We start from the raw sequence: 14,230 nt of genomic DNA, 5'->3' as shown, positions 1-14,230 counted from the left end.
TCAAGCATGGTCGTAAGGAGTGGAGATCCTTCCTGACAGAGGCACTATCAGCGGGCTGCATGTAATGTGAGAAGCATTTAGGAATCTGAGTTGTTCCCATCACTTCACGTGGTGTAAACTTAGATCTGAGAAAGAGAATTACTTTCTGCAATGTAAAGTGGAAAAGGTGAGTCTACTATTCCCACTGACTTCAAAAGAAACTAGGCTTCACTCACCAACCTTGAATCAGGCCCATAAATACAACATGAAATATGCTTAAGGAGGACAAAGTGAACCAAAAAGATTAAACGATTAACAGTGACAGTTGCAAAAGCCACTCCCATTGTTCTGTCCCTGCCAGTAACAGGAGCAGATGCTGAGGAAGTGAATAAGAAACCAAGGCAAGTACAGGTTGCTCCTTCATTCAGAATGACCTCTTTACTTGTGAGGACCAGTGGGTCAGGGGATTCCTGAGACAGAATTTGCAACAATGATGTGTCCTTTTGTTTTTGAAGCCATATGTACCTTTGGCACCTGCAAAGGTATCTGAACTGGTAGTGAATTCTGTGTATTATTCTGTGTGTTATTCTATACAAAATAACTATGCAGTTTTTTGAAATGAATGTTCTTTTTTTCTGCTTTTAAGACTTCTCTCTGGTTCTTGTACTGTGAGCCCCCTAGTTCTTCTGTTTTATTAGAAATAGTAAGCAGCTTTTCTTCACTCATATTATTGGCACCTCTGAATATTTTATATATCCACTCACCTTCTGTCTGGTTTGTTGGTGGTTTTTTTCATTCTGTAGAATCCAAGAATGTTCAGTCCCATCCCATATGGGATTCTGGATCTCTGATCATCCGTATCTGTACTGGTCCTTGTTCTGCTACATAATTATTCAGATTGAGTGGCTGACATGATGGTCAATGTCAAAGATACAAGTTCTTTGTGGTTTTATGCATAATGCAGTAGTGTAATGCTTGCTGTTTTGCTTTCTCTTCTTTTCCAAGTAATTCCTCATGTACTGGTCTTTTTGGTGCCACTGAACACTGACTTGATGTTTCCAGAGAATGATCCACGAAGACTCCAAGATTACTTTTCTGCATTGAAATATCTAATTGAAAGCCCACAGCTGTATATATTTATGGGTAGAGTTATAGTCCTCACTAAGTATTATTTTATATTTATCAAGACTGATTTTCATCTGTCATTTTAATTCTTCATCACTTGGTATTGTTAACACTTTCTCCAGATCCTCAACCAACAATAGTTTTGAGTATCCCAAATGGTACTGTGTTACTAGTAAACTTTTCCATTTCATTTATGAGGCTATTGAAAGAATTTCTATAGGATTCAGGGAGGATAGAAGGAAACTGATGCTGTGAAATGTGGTGAATGCATAGACATATGTTGAAATTGCCATCAGAATGTCATGGAAAATGCCTCCTGCAAATCTACAATGTTGCCATTTGCAAGTGTCCATTCATGTTACGTTGGCCCTTAGCCTTTCTGAGGCTCTCATAGGTGATTTTCCAATTCTTCCTAATGGTTATGTCCATATGTTTTTGCAAAAATATTTTTAGAAAGAATTATGCAGTGAGGAAAAAATAAATAATAAAAGTGTTTCTTGCTTCCATAAGTGCTCATGCTGAATCTTGTTTCTTTCCCTGGAAGGAAAAATAATGCTCCATGGAGGAGTCAGAAGGCAAGACAAGAATTCACCACCAAGTAGGGGTGAATTTTCTAGGAAATAAGAATGGGTCTGATAGACTGGTGGAATGACAATGGCAGACTCACTTTGAAGACTGGAGGGCAAAAATGTTTCACGGGCACCTCAAAGAGTTTTCTGGCTATGGTGTCTGCCCTTCTCTGGAGTAGAAACTGAGCTTTGGTTAGTATCAATGGTATAACACTCACAGGTACGTACACTGAGGTGACAATAGAATATGTTGCACAACTGGCTGTATCTTGCATCATTCACTAGTTCTGCTAGAAATATATTAGGATGCATCACTCCATACGTCTCAGGGGGAGCAAAGAAGTGCAAGGGGGAAGAGGGAGGGAAGCATACCTCTATACTGTGAATAGTTGCCAAGACTTGTTGAGGCCCAGCTCAGAATTTGAAAAGCTATATTCTTATATTGAGTCCAGTGAAAAAATATGTACTATTTTAAAGAGTGGAAAAAGGGTTATCTGAGACCATATGAAGCAGAAGTTTTATAGAGAAATTTATGGGCATAGTATGAGGAAATTATTGTGTTAGCCATTCTAATGTATTTTTTGCACCTTGTCCTGTTTTGCTGAAATAGAATCTTAGGTCAGCCATGGTATGCAGGCTGTTAGCAGTTTCAGGCTGGCCAGGTGTTTAAGCTAGGAGGGGCAAAAGACAGGGAAGCTGACCCAAATTGGCTAACAGATGTATCCCATACCATAAATGTCATGCTCATTATATAAAGGGGAAGTTCGGTGGGGATGAGTGTTGGGGGTGTTCTTCTATATTATGCTCTTCACTCAGCTTCTCCTGCTCTGGCTTCTACCTGCTCCTGAGGGCTACTCTCTTGTTGATTGTGGCCACTATATATTCACTGGACGAGGTGTAACTTTGTATGCTTTGTGTTGGCATTAAGCCTGTTTCATTAAATTTGTTTTCACTTTGGTTATTCTCTTTTGTTCCAGCAGTGAGAGAAACTGTCAGCTCTCTACACAGAAGGTCAGAAATTAAGAATTTTTACAACTTCCCTGATCTTATTTCCTTTAGCTTCCTAAATTTTACAGTCCAGTGACTCTAGATCTTTTCTGTTTGACACCTGCCAAGGGCTGTGCAACTGTAGACATGAAGGGTCATAGTCATTAACCCTTCCTGAGCCACCGTGGGGGCAGGACAGGGAAGATGTACCAAACCTTTTGGTACATAGCTATATATACACCAGAGAGAACAGGTATACCAGGGTGCATAGGGTGGTAGTAGGTGCTTCAGATTGCTGGAACAGATGCAACTATTTGTTAATCTGCAACCCAGACATTAATAAGCAGCAGAAGAGGCCAGACTGTTAGTGTTAGATGTGCTAATTTAAAGACACTCTGGGAATGTCAGGGCTGCTTGCTATGGTTTGCAGCAAACTGGGAAGCTACCACCATTGTTGCCTTTCCTGGCATATGTAAATGCCCCTCCCTTGGTAATTGGTAATTGGCGATTGGTAATCTTCAGCCTGGGACAGCTGAAGTTGGTCTCTAAACCAGCAGAGCTACAAGCTGCAAGGGAAACTCCAACTCTTGCAAAGAGTTAACCCAAATGAGTGACACACTGTACTAGGATATAAGCAGATATAAAAGACCTGCATGTAGGTTATCTTTATGTGATACTTGTAATACTCACTAATTTTAAACTTCTTTTTCTTGTCTCCTATCTTCCTCTCCTTACTGCTCACACAGGGTCATTTTACCTCGTGCACTTCAGAAGTCTAGCACTTTTCCTCCTTATCTCATGAAGACTGAGAAACTCCCTAGGAGCTCTAAGAGCATTCTGGATTTCACCATGCTTGAGCCAGAATTTTACTTCTGGCTGTCTTAATTCCACTTTCAAAAGTAAAAATTATGTCCTATGAGCTCCTTTTCCCCATCCTTTCCTTTCGCAGACCTTCTTGTCTGACAGTAGTCTAAAAGGGGGAAAAAGTCATGGTCTGGAAACTTGGTCCATACTAAAATTCATCCTTAAGGAAAAAAATATCAAAAACCAGAATTTGGAGCGTCAGTAATGCTATCACAGTGCTTGCTTGCCTATAAAGGCAATTGCACATGCAAGTGAATTGTGTAAGTATTTATAACACTTATTTCTGAAGTGAAATACTCATCAGGTATTTTCTGTACTCCTGCACGTTTCACAACACAACTTAACGAGTTGGCTGGCACTCTGATGTTCAATGTGTTAGGCTTCATTGTAGTTCAGAATCTCAGTCCCTGCTTATTTACATCATTTTTTGAATTTATCAAATGACAGGTCTTGAGGCCCCACACTCCTCTCCCCCCTGCCCCCAGCATGTTTTAGAGCTGCTGTAGTGCACTGAAGTGTAGCAACACCTGAGCTAACTTAAATTAGGCCTAGTGGTCCCAGGTACAATGTGAGTTCGGCTACTGCACAGAGGAGGGAGTGCTGAGTGCTGAGCTCTGCCAGGGCTGGAGGAGTGATGGTGGTACTCGAGCTCTCTCCTTCCCAGCTCGCTTGGCTCTAGGAGCAGTCAGCCAAAGTCCTGCCTTCATCTGCAGTAAAGCCAGACTCCCCCCTGTCCTGTCCTGAAATGAACTAATTTCTGGTAGGATATTGAGTGCTAAGAGTGACAGGAGTCACAGAGGGTCATACTCTTCTGCTATGTCTAATGCTAGACAAGCAGTACTGCAATGTTATGAAGATGGTATTGTATTCTAAACGCATTTTTCTTGCTTTCTTAAATTCCTCCTAGAACTTTTTACCAACAGATTTTGCAGGCCTGTTGGTCCTGCTTGATCCTGTTTATACATTTAAATCTGACGTCCACAAATTCTTTAGTCTGAAGTATTAGTCTTTGGAATATGAAATTTATTTTGAAACAGAAGACTCCTCAGGTTTACTCTTACTGTGTCAGCAATGTGTCCCACCAGAATATAGCTGGACAGTTCTTCCTTATTCTCCTCGAGGTAAGCATTCTGAATTTTTTTTTTTTTAATGTGAAAACTGGATTCTTGGAAATCTGCATTCAGAAATACTGCTTACATTGTCTCATGACTGTTACAGGTTGAATGGCTCTGGTATCCAGTCTCAGCAATTGGCTGCTTCTTCTCAGAAATATATTTTTTGTGATGCACCTGGTAAGGCTGGTGTATCACTGGAAAAAATGGTACGTATGTGGTCTCCAATATATAGAAAAAAAAAGGAGATTTAGAGTACGTTCTATTCATTTTCCTCTATCTTAGCCAAAACTTTTTTCCCTGATATTTCCTTCTTTTCCAGAAGGGAAAAAAAAGTACATGTTTCCAATGTAAAAGCAGGCAGTTACAGAAAATCAAGCTTCAGCCCCAGCCCTGAGTACATATTTGGGCAGATATCCAAAGCAGCGAAACTTCCAAACACAGTTGCTTGCCTTCCAGGTGAATGATGATATTTGTGTTGGGAAGACCAACCCACTTTTTGTCAATATTTTGCTGTACACTGAATTGAGGTGACTAACTTTTCTCACTGTGTATAGTAGTGAGCACTTTTGATTGAGATAGCATTTTATCAAATATTTGCCGAGTGCTTGACTGCATGAAGTGGAGAGAGAAGACTTCTTTCATTTTAAGAAATCTGCATAGCATATAGGTGAGAATCACATCGGTCTAAAATTCCTTTCCCCTTACTACAATTTTAGTGTTTTCTCTTCTAATATAAAAATGAAAGGCACTGCTATAATGCACCTTTCTTTAAAATGGAAAATATATTTGCACCCAGTCTCAGAGGTGGAAGCCGGCGGTGCCTCAAGAGTCTGCAGACTTCCTCTTAGCCTGAATCCCCTATTTTTGTCTTGATAAGCAATGTCCCCGTAACTTAGAGATTTTATACATAAAGGGCTGTAGAGAATGGTGTGAAAACAGGTTTGTAGATTAGAGAGTTGGTGGCAGCCTTTGGACAGGTGAAAATTATTAAAAAGGACTGATGAACTGCACAGTGAGTATTTGCTGCCAGATCATTCTCAAACCAGTAATGAAGTTACAGCCTAATTAAGTTCAACCCTTTTCTTTTCACCTGAATGGCTGGAGCACAGAATTAGAGCAGCTTGACATGCAGGTTTTTTTCAGAAAGTGACCCTCCACTGTGGATTGTCCTTTTACTCTCTGGTACGTCTTTGGCATTGTTCTTGTATTCTTACTGCTGGTGCAGGAAAGAGTAAAATCTCAATGTCCCTCCAGCCCAGTCTTTGCAGAACTCCAGTCTGACATTAGATATAGCTATAGATGCTGAAAGCTGTTTTTGTCTAGTGTCAGAAAAGTTTGTTTTCAAGACTTTGCTCTTTTATGTGTAGGAGATTAGGGGCGGAAAGCACATAGAAATGGAAAAGCGAACATAGAAAACAAGAATTAAACAAATATTTGATCCCATAAAAATTTAAACTAGCATAACTAATATTTAGGGGAATATTTACATGTTAGGAGAAAAAATAACAAAAACTCAAAAAGCATCTATTTAAATAACCGTCCTTTCAAGAGGTTAGATCAGCATATGCTGACAAGAGGCTTGTGTTGTGGTTTTCGTAGTACTCTTAACCTAATTAACAAATGCATTACTGGCACAAGTGAGCCTGGAACAATTGCCAGTCAGAAGACTCAGAGAGAAGCCACCAGGGAACACTGGATAGCAATAAAAAGCCATGCCTGCTTATTTTTAATTCTTTGGAGGGCCAATTCAAACAGCAAATGTAATTACAATTCTGTAAATAGAACACCCGAAAGCACTCCTTCTGGCATTAGTATGCATATCTTTGATATTTGTTTAACAAATGATCAAGTAGCCCTTTCCCAATGTTGCTTTTTATTTAAGGGGTTTGTAAATGTGAAAAGCAATGCTGAAAATATCATATAGCTGTGTAGGCTTTCACTTTCAAATGCACTGGAAAATCATTGATTTGGCTAGTGAAAGAGCCTGAATGTTACTTTCTACTTCAGGTACAATAAGCCGAAGAGGTAGGTTTGTGAATACATTTTGTGTTGGTATTCCTTTATTTGAAGACCAGACACTGATTATATTGGAGCATGAGAAAGTAAAAATTATTTCAAAGGGAAATGATAACATTTGAACCTCTAAATAATAAACTAAATGATCTGTGTTCCTGCTCTACTTTCACTTAGCACAAAACCAAGAGTCAAAATAGAAAGAAGAAAACTTTGCTGTCCTTCAGATGCAGCATACTTTCCCATTACCTGACATACCGGAGTGTCTCAGCAGGATGTTATCCTACTTTGTAGTATTTTGTGCAGCAGGCAGGCTTGCTGTGGTAGGTTAATTCAGAGAAAGAGTGAAAGTGGCTAAGGCACAGCAAGATGTGATCATAAATTAATAATGTTCCATGGACTGTGACTGTGAGAGCTGCTATTGGTGTTTCAGGTCAGGATAATCCCTAGACTCAGTTTAATTTCAAAAATGGCAGACGTATATTTCATGTGCAAGTGGAAGAACACAGAAATCTTGTGGGGGACAGAAAGCTCTTAGACAGATGAAGGCAAGTACCAGAGGGAGAAAAAGGGAAAAAGAATAATGAGAAGGCCAAAGCGAGGTAAACTGTCTTACCATCTGTACATGAGTACTTGATAAGCACAGTAACATTAACAACATGATTCCTGTATTAAACATTCATATGATCAAAAAATCTCAAATTCTTGCTAAGGTATTTCTGTTTTCCTCTGACTTTGAGAGTCACTTGACAGGTTTTTTCCACTGACCAAATAGGTGGGTGAGGAACAGTATCAGTTATCATTAAGATGTAAAAAAGGAAAAAGCGTCTTTAAAAGACATGTCCTCTCCAGCCTCCCTGCCCGCCCTGGTTTCATAGTTTTGGTTGGCTTTTAGGAAACAGGAGCCACCTGTTTGGTTACCAAAGCCCATTTTTATCAACTCTTTTAATTTTGTTATTGCTCAACAGCTGGTGTTTGACAACGACTTTAAAAGACACCACTAAATTGTGAGCAGTTAAAATTAATATCAAATTATTTGTGCAGCAGGCACAAATATTTCCCTTGTCTTTCTAGTGATTTTTAAAAGTTGGTCCTACTACTGGAATGCATTTACATTTCTGAATTTACAACAGAGAGGAAAGCTCTGTAATTTGACTTCTCCAGTTTGCTTTAAAAGCACGCATTCTTTCAAGGTGGTGTGGTGGGGCAGAAGGGAAGCTGGCTGCTTCTTTATCCTAGCTAGTGTGCTTCACATCTGCCCAAGCCTTCACAGGAGGAGGAAGGACTGCCCTTTCATGACAAGAAACAATCTGCTCTGTCAGGGATGCTTTGGCAATGCATCGTGGGGCAGGGCAAGAAGGTGGCACCACGGGATTACCTAGGTTTTACTAACCAGCAAGCCAGCTTCAGAGCGTGCACTTCTGTAGCTGCTGCCCTGTGGCCATGCTGTGTATGATGGCTCTCTTCCATTTCTTTTTTTTTATTTTGCAAATCAATACACACCAAAGCGATCCAAGTTAAAAATAACCTTTAAAAAGGTTATTTGTAGCTCTGATCACTTCAGAGAGCTGATTTACAGTGCAGCCTCCAAAACTGTTGTCTGGGCGCTGCTGAATGGGCAGTGTGAGAACAACGGCTTGGGAAAAAGAGCCTTTTAATTTGGCTTTGTTGCCAAAGTCAATATATCTTGTACTCATGTCCTGAGACAGACAGCAAACAGGGTGCTTGCAATGTGAAAACCAACAGGGAGGTTTCTGGAAAGGACAAGAGTCCTGGCTGCTGCAAAGACCAAACTCCCAGCCCAAAAGGCTCAAAGGTTACAGGTGGCAAGAGGCTTCCCTAGGGACTCTGTGGGACTGTTGTAGCTGAAGATACCAACAAAAAGACCAGAGGGAAAGGTCAATTCTGAAACAGACAGTGCACAGACTCCTATTTCAAATCTTAATTTCATCTGTTCTGATTTTTCCCAACAGATCTGAATGTTCCCTGTTGGAGATATCACCTTGTTCTGTTTTTCTTTGCTGCTAGGCTCAAGCTTTGGAGGCTTGCGGTACTGTCACTGGTTGTCACTGGTGGCAGGCAAAGCAGGGGGCAGATTGCACCTCTCTACTGTGATCAGCATGGGACCTACTCACAAGGGACTGCAAGAGTTCATGAAGGCTGAATGTGAAAAGAGTATTTAGTCTGCAGCAAAAGCTAACCTTGTCAACATGAGGAAGCTAGTCTTCCTCTCAGGTAAGTAGGTGGTGTTAGGGAGGAACAGGATCTTTGTGGTGGAGAGGCCAGTAAATTGTTGATCTTACTTCAGGAAATTAATACAGCTGTAGCAGGGCAGCACTGAGTCTACAAAGTAATATTACCTTCAGTTGTACAGCTAACACAGCAAGATTCTTGGGTTAAGGCTGAGCATCAGAGACAAGCCACCAGTACCCTGGCCACCTCCCAGGGTCAGAAGTTTTGAAGGCAGGCGAACTGATATCAAGAGCATCTAACCACTTATCTAACTTTTCAGTCTTGTCTTTAAGTGAAAACTTTGTATTTCCCAACTTGTCTTGCCTGTAGGGCTTAATCTGCTATGTGGTGGTATTGTGGTGTCTTCTGAGTTTGGACCCATCTCCCCAGTTTGTGCCACAGCTGGAAATGGAGGTGGTAATCAGAGACTGTCAATCAACTGACCAGTGGTGAAAGCTGTCACCCAGTGTGTGAAAGGAATCAATTCAGTGTGAAAGCATTTGAGCCTACTTATTCCAGTGCTCATGTGAATGATTTAACTACCCTGTAGGACATACTCTGGAGGTTCTGTTTGTTTATTTTAATATTTCCCATCTGTTCCATATTGCACGAAGTAATAAATCCTTATTGGGTGTAATTCCACAGAGCAGTGGATACAGCAGATAACATGGTTCTAACTCCTGCTTCAATCACTGACATGGAATGCTTTCACCAACGAGTGAATGTGTAACAGCTAAGTGCCTCCACTCTACAAATTCACTCAAATATTGCAATTTATGTTAGGATCTTGTATAATCCAGGGGTTTGTTTAAATCTGACCATAGCACAAAGCAAAGTAAGCAGTAGGTTTTGTAAAAGCTAGAACTAGGTTTTGTCAGAATTGTAGGACAACAATAATTTGATAGCAGCAATTCACAGGAATGTAGGCTAGACGGGCAAAACAAAGAATAAGAAACTACAAGGCAGTTACGAAAAAAATCTCTCCCTCTGCCTACCGTATCTTGCCAGGACATCTCCTCTTGTTACTGCCTGGGCTGATTCTAGAAGTGTTTCAATGGAGTCCTAATTTGCAACCAATTCAGTGCAGTTTCCTCTAGTCCTTATGAAAAGTCTTCCCTAACCCTCCGTCCCTTCTAAGGTCTAGGTGCGTCAGATGCTTTCTCTCTTTCCCTGTACGTCTCCCCTAACCTCACAAAAATTCTTTTCCTTACTTACACTTCAGAAATTTCCTCTTACACAGAATACTACGAATAGGCAGCTTTCCCCTCTTCCACACAAGCATGGTGTCCTAGTTTTGGCTGGGATAGAGTTATGTTTCCTCCCAGTAGCTGGTACAGTGTTGTGGTTTTGATTTGGTATGAGAATAATGTCAATAGCACCGATGTTTTTAGTTGTTGCTCAGTAGTGTTTATACTAAGCCAAGGACTTCTCAGCTTTTCATGCCCTGCCGGTGAGAAGGCTGGAGGAGCACGAGAAGTTGGGAGGGGTCACAGCCAGGGCTGCTGACCCAAAGGAATATTCCATACCATGTGCTTTCATGCCTAGTATGTAATTTGGGGTGAAGATTGGATGGGAGCTGCTGCTTGGGAAGTGACTGGGCATTGATTGGTGAATGGCAAGCAATTGCATTGTGCATCACTTGTTTTTTATATCCTACTTATTTTATTATTTTTTATCATTATTATAATGATTTCCTTCCTTTTCTGTCCTATTGAACTGCTTTTATCTCAACCCACCAGTCTCACTTTTTTTTTTTCAATTGTCTCCCCCATCCCACTGGGTGAGGGGAGTGAGCAAGCGGCTGCGTGGTGCTCAGTTGCCAGCTGGGGTTAAACCGCAACACATGGCCTTCAAAGTTGCTGAAGGGAGCATCTAGTGAGCAGTGAACTGATAACTAGCTACCCTGTCTCATTCATGCTTCTGATTCCTTTTGCTGTTCCAGTCAGTATCTCTTCAGAAGGTAAAACTACTTTTTCACCAGCACGCAATCTGGCCACAGGTCTGGTTGCTACTCTTTTTCAGCCTAACCTGATTTACTGGGATCTGGTTCTCTGAATCTCTTGTTTATCGTAGCCACCACAGGAGAAAAAGAAGGGTAAGACCAAAGTGCTCTGTTTTGTTTGCCCTTTTCTAGCAGCCCTAGGAGTGTTAGCTTGGCCCTAGACATGCTTTTGCTTCCCGTGGCCCAAACATATGCTCTGGTGCCACAGAGCTCACCACAAACAGCAAAAGCCAGCTGAGAAACAGCTGGTCCTAAGCTTGGTGTTACCACTCTCTGAGCTACCTCCTTCATGGCCAGGTTGCTGATGTACATTCGGAAGCTCAGTCACACTCAGATTTCCCACGCAGTTCCATATTTAATTGTATAGGATCAATATTTTCAATCAATTTCCTAAAGTTTTGCCGTAGGACTTGTTCACTCTTCTCTAGCAGATGCGTATTAACAGTTTTCTCTAGTTTGCCATGCTTGGCATTTTAAGAAAGAATTTCCAGGATCCCAACCAGGGACTTCTCTTGAACTACAGTTTATGAAAACACGGCAGAGAGTAACTTTTAGGTTCTTTTTTTAACATTTGATGACTGAATATGGAAAGGTATTCACTATTTCTGCTAAAATAAAATATAAAATAACTATGTTTTAAAGATGAACTATAAAGCCTTGGTAAACAATCAGATACAGTCAACTTCGTATGAAAGATATGTTACCTGAGAAATAATGTGCAATGTACCAAAGTTGATTGTGCATTTAATTCAGCAAAAGATGAGTAGGAGTACATAAAAGAACATACACATCAAGACAGAATTCTGCTCAGTTTCAGTACTTCCACTAGTTCCTGTTTTATACAAAAGCACACAGCTATATCTCAGATGTTTGTAAACAATTCATAGAGCCACAGCGCAGAATTTTATGCTGACCTTTTGCTTTTCTTTTTCCCTCTGAGGTGAAAAGTGACAAGTATGTGATGTCAGGTAATAAACCTGTTTTTACAGAGCAGCAGCCTAATATGCAGATGTGACACTTCTGCTTAGAATCAACTGTAAGCTTTTCTTTATATGGGCTTCTTGGAAGATTGCTTACTTTCTTTTAGGAATTATTCTATCTGTTTAGAACTTGGATTCTCGGGATGATGTAAACTGGAGCTAAAACAAACTGCTTCAAGCACAGTCCTTTGGGTTCCCCAGGAAGCACAAAACCCCCTGACTTCTGAGCAAGACTACACGGATTCCTTTTGGAGCCAGATCAGAAAACAATGGCATGCTAGACTTTGCAATTAAAATGTGAAACCAAAACCAGCAGAAAAAAGCCCATGGTTTCTCATCCCTAAGGATGGGTTCCTTGTTTCACTGTGGACATTTTAATCTGTGAAGTTTAGTTTGTGTCTGATGTTCTAGCAAACATTTTTCCCCTGAAATTAAATACCTTAGCTGTGTGCAGATTTTGAAAATATCTGTCTCTGGCTTGCTGAGTCCAGCAGAATTGAACCTATGCTATTTTTTCTTTTTTATGTCCTAATTTAAAGTTTGAACTTGTCTATATATATATATATGTGGAGACACAAGGAACTTTACAGGGAAGACAACACACACATCTGGAGGAAGGGGAAAAAAGACTCTCGTTGATGAGCTGTCATAGCAATACAAAAGGCTTTAAGCAACAGGCTGCCCGAGTTTAACTGTATGGTGTGGTATAGCCACAACAGCTTTGGGTTTGGGAATGCCTGGCTGTAATGTTTTATGAGGATATTTCTCTACTGTAAGAAAAGGCAATCATATAAAACAGTTGCACATAAGTTCTTTCAGTGCGAAAGAGTTCTTTGCAGTTGTGGTTACAGCTACTACACAGGCTGCCCAGAGAGGTTGTGGAGTCTCCTTCCCTGGAGATATTCAAAACCCACCTGGATGCAGTCCTGTGTGACCTGCTTTAGTAGGGGGTTGCACAAGATGATTTCCAGAGGTCCCTTCCAACCCCTGCCGTTCTGTGATTCTGTAATACTCAAGTGTGGGGTAGGATGTAGGGAAACTGGCAGAGTGCTGAGAAGAAGCTCTTGGGGTTGGCGCTGGCCTGCAGGGCTGCCTGGGCACCTCTGCCCATCATCACCAGGGGTGAAGCTGCCTGGGGCTGTGCTGGGGCTGAGCTGGCCCTGAGCCCCTTCAGCCAGGCCCTGTGGGGGACGAAAGGGGTTTTTTGGAGTGCACATGACCAAAAGGATGCAGGCACCTGCTTAAAGTGCTAAGACCGAATGGGAGAGATGTTGTGGTCAAGGGTGCTGATTGCTCCCAGGCAATCCTCCGGGAGAGCTGCATGTTAGCTCACAGCAGAAGTGTGCAGGGGGAGCATGGCACAAACCCCCGAAGGCTGGAGCTGTTCATTTGCCATGCTCCTGGCTGGAGTAGCCATGGGTTTGCTCACGTGCATCAGGAGAAAAGGAGGGCTGTAAACAGAGGGCTGGTAAACACTGGGGGCCAACCTTCTCTCTTTTTCTTTCCTTCAGGAATGGCTCATTCTCTCCCATTAGGAAGGACGTTGTCCATACTGCTGTCATTGGGGATTACACATATTTGTGAAATTTTACCCAGCTAATTTGATTGGACACATAGAGCCTCTGTGGAAAACAAGGACTGAGTTTTTTGGGGTTTGTTTAATGGCATTCTCACATGCTTTCGTGCATCCTTTATATGTGTCACAGTAAATGATCTGGTTTTCAAAGTACTCAACGTGTCCTCAGGTTAATGACCAAGACTGTCTTTAAATAACTTATGTTGCAGAAGACAAGGTACTTTTTCCACCTTGCTTTCTGTTTAAAACAATGAAAAACATCAGTTGGCTCCGCAGCAAGATTGTTTCAGTAATACTGTTTTTTAATGATTTTTTTACATTTCAGTTTTCTGAGTGTTTGAGGTTTTGACCTTTTTTTAAGCCTTCCCTTCCACCTGATTTTTTTTGTTGTTGTTGTTGACACAAAAGCTGTGATAGGATATGAAAAAATGACAAAACTGAAGATTTTTTTTTTCTGTGTTGATCCTGCATAGGCTAACTCTCGTGAATGGCAGAGGGTTTGGAATAGCTAAAAGATTCATATAAACAAACACTTTATTTTTCTCTTCTACAATTATTTCCATGTTTCTCTAAACATTCTCCACAAGTATCTGATGAGAAGAAGATCTTGTTCCCTACACTGAAATAGAGTATTTAAGAAAAGTAAGAGGAAGTAGTTGGTGCATGAAGCATCTGACTTGATTGTGCTCCAAAGCACAAAGTTGCATGAATGGTGAGAAGTGAAGAAACGCTATTGATAGCAGAATACGGAGTCAGTATGCTCAGCGGTGGTAACCTCACAAGCTGCA

This window comes from Leptosomus discolor, chromosome 8, assembly GCF_034619465.1.
Source record: "Leptosomus discolor isolate bLepDis1 chromosome 8, bLepDis1.hap2, whole genome shotgun sequence".
NCBI classification, from domain to species: domain Eukaryota; kingdom Metazoa; phylum Chordata; class Aves; order Leptosomiformes; family Leptosomidae; genus Leptosomus; species Leptosomus discolor.
This window is presented reverse-complemented; position numbering follows the sequence as displayed.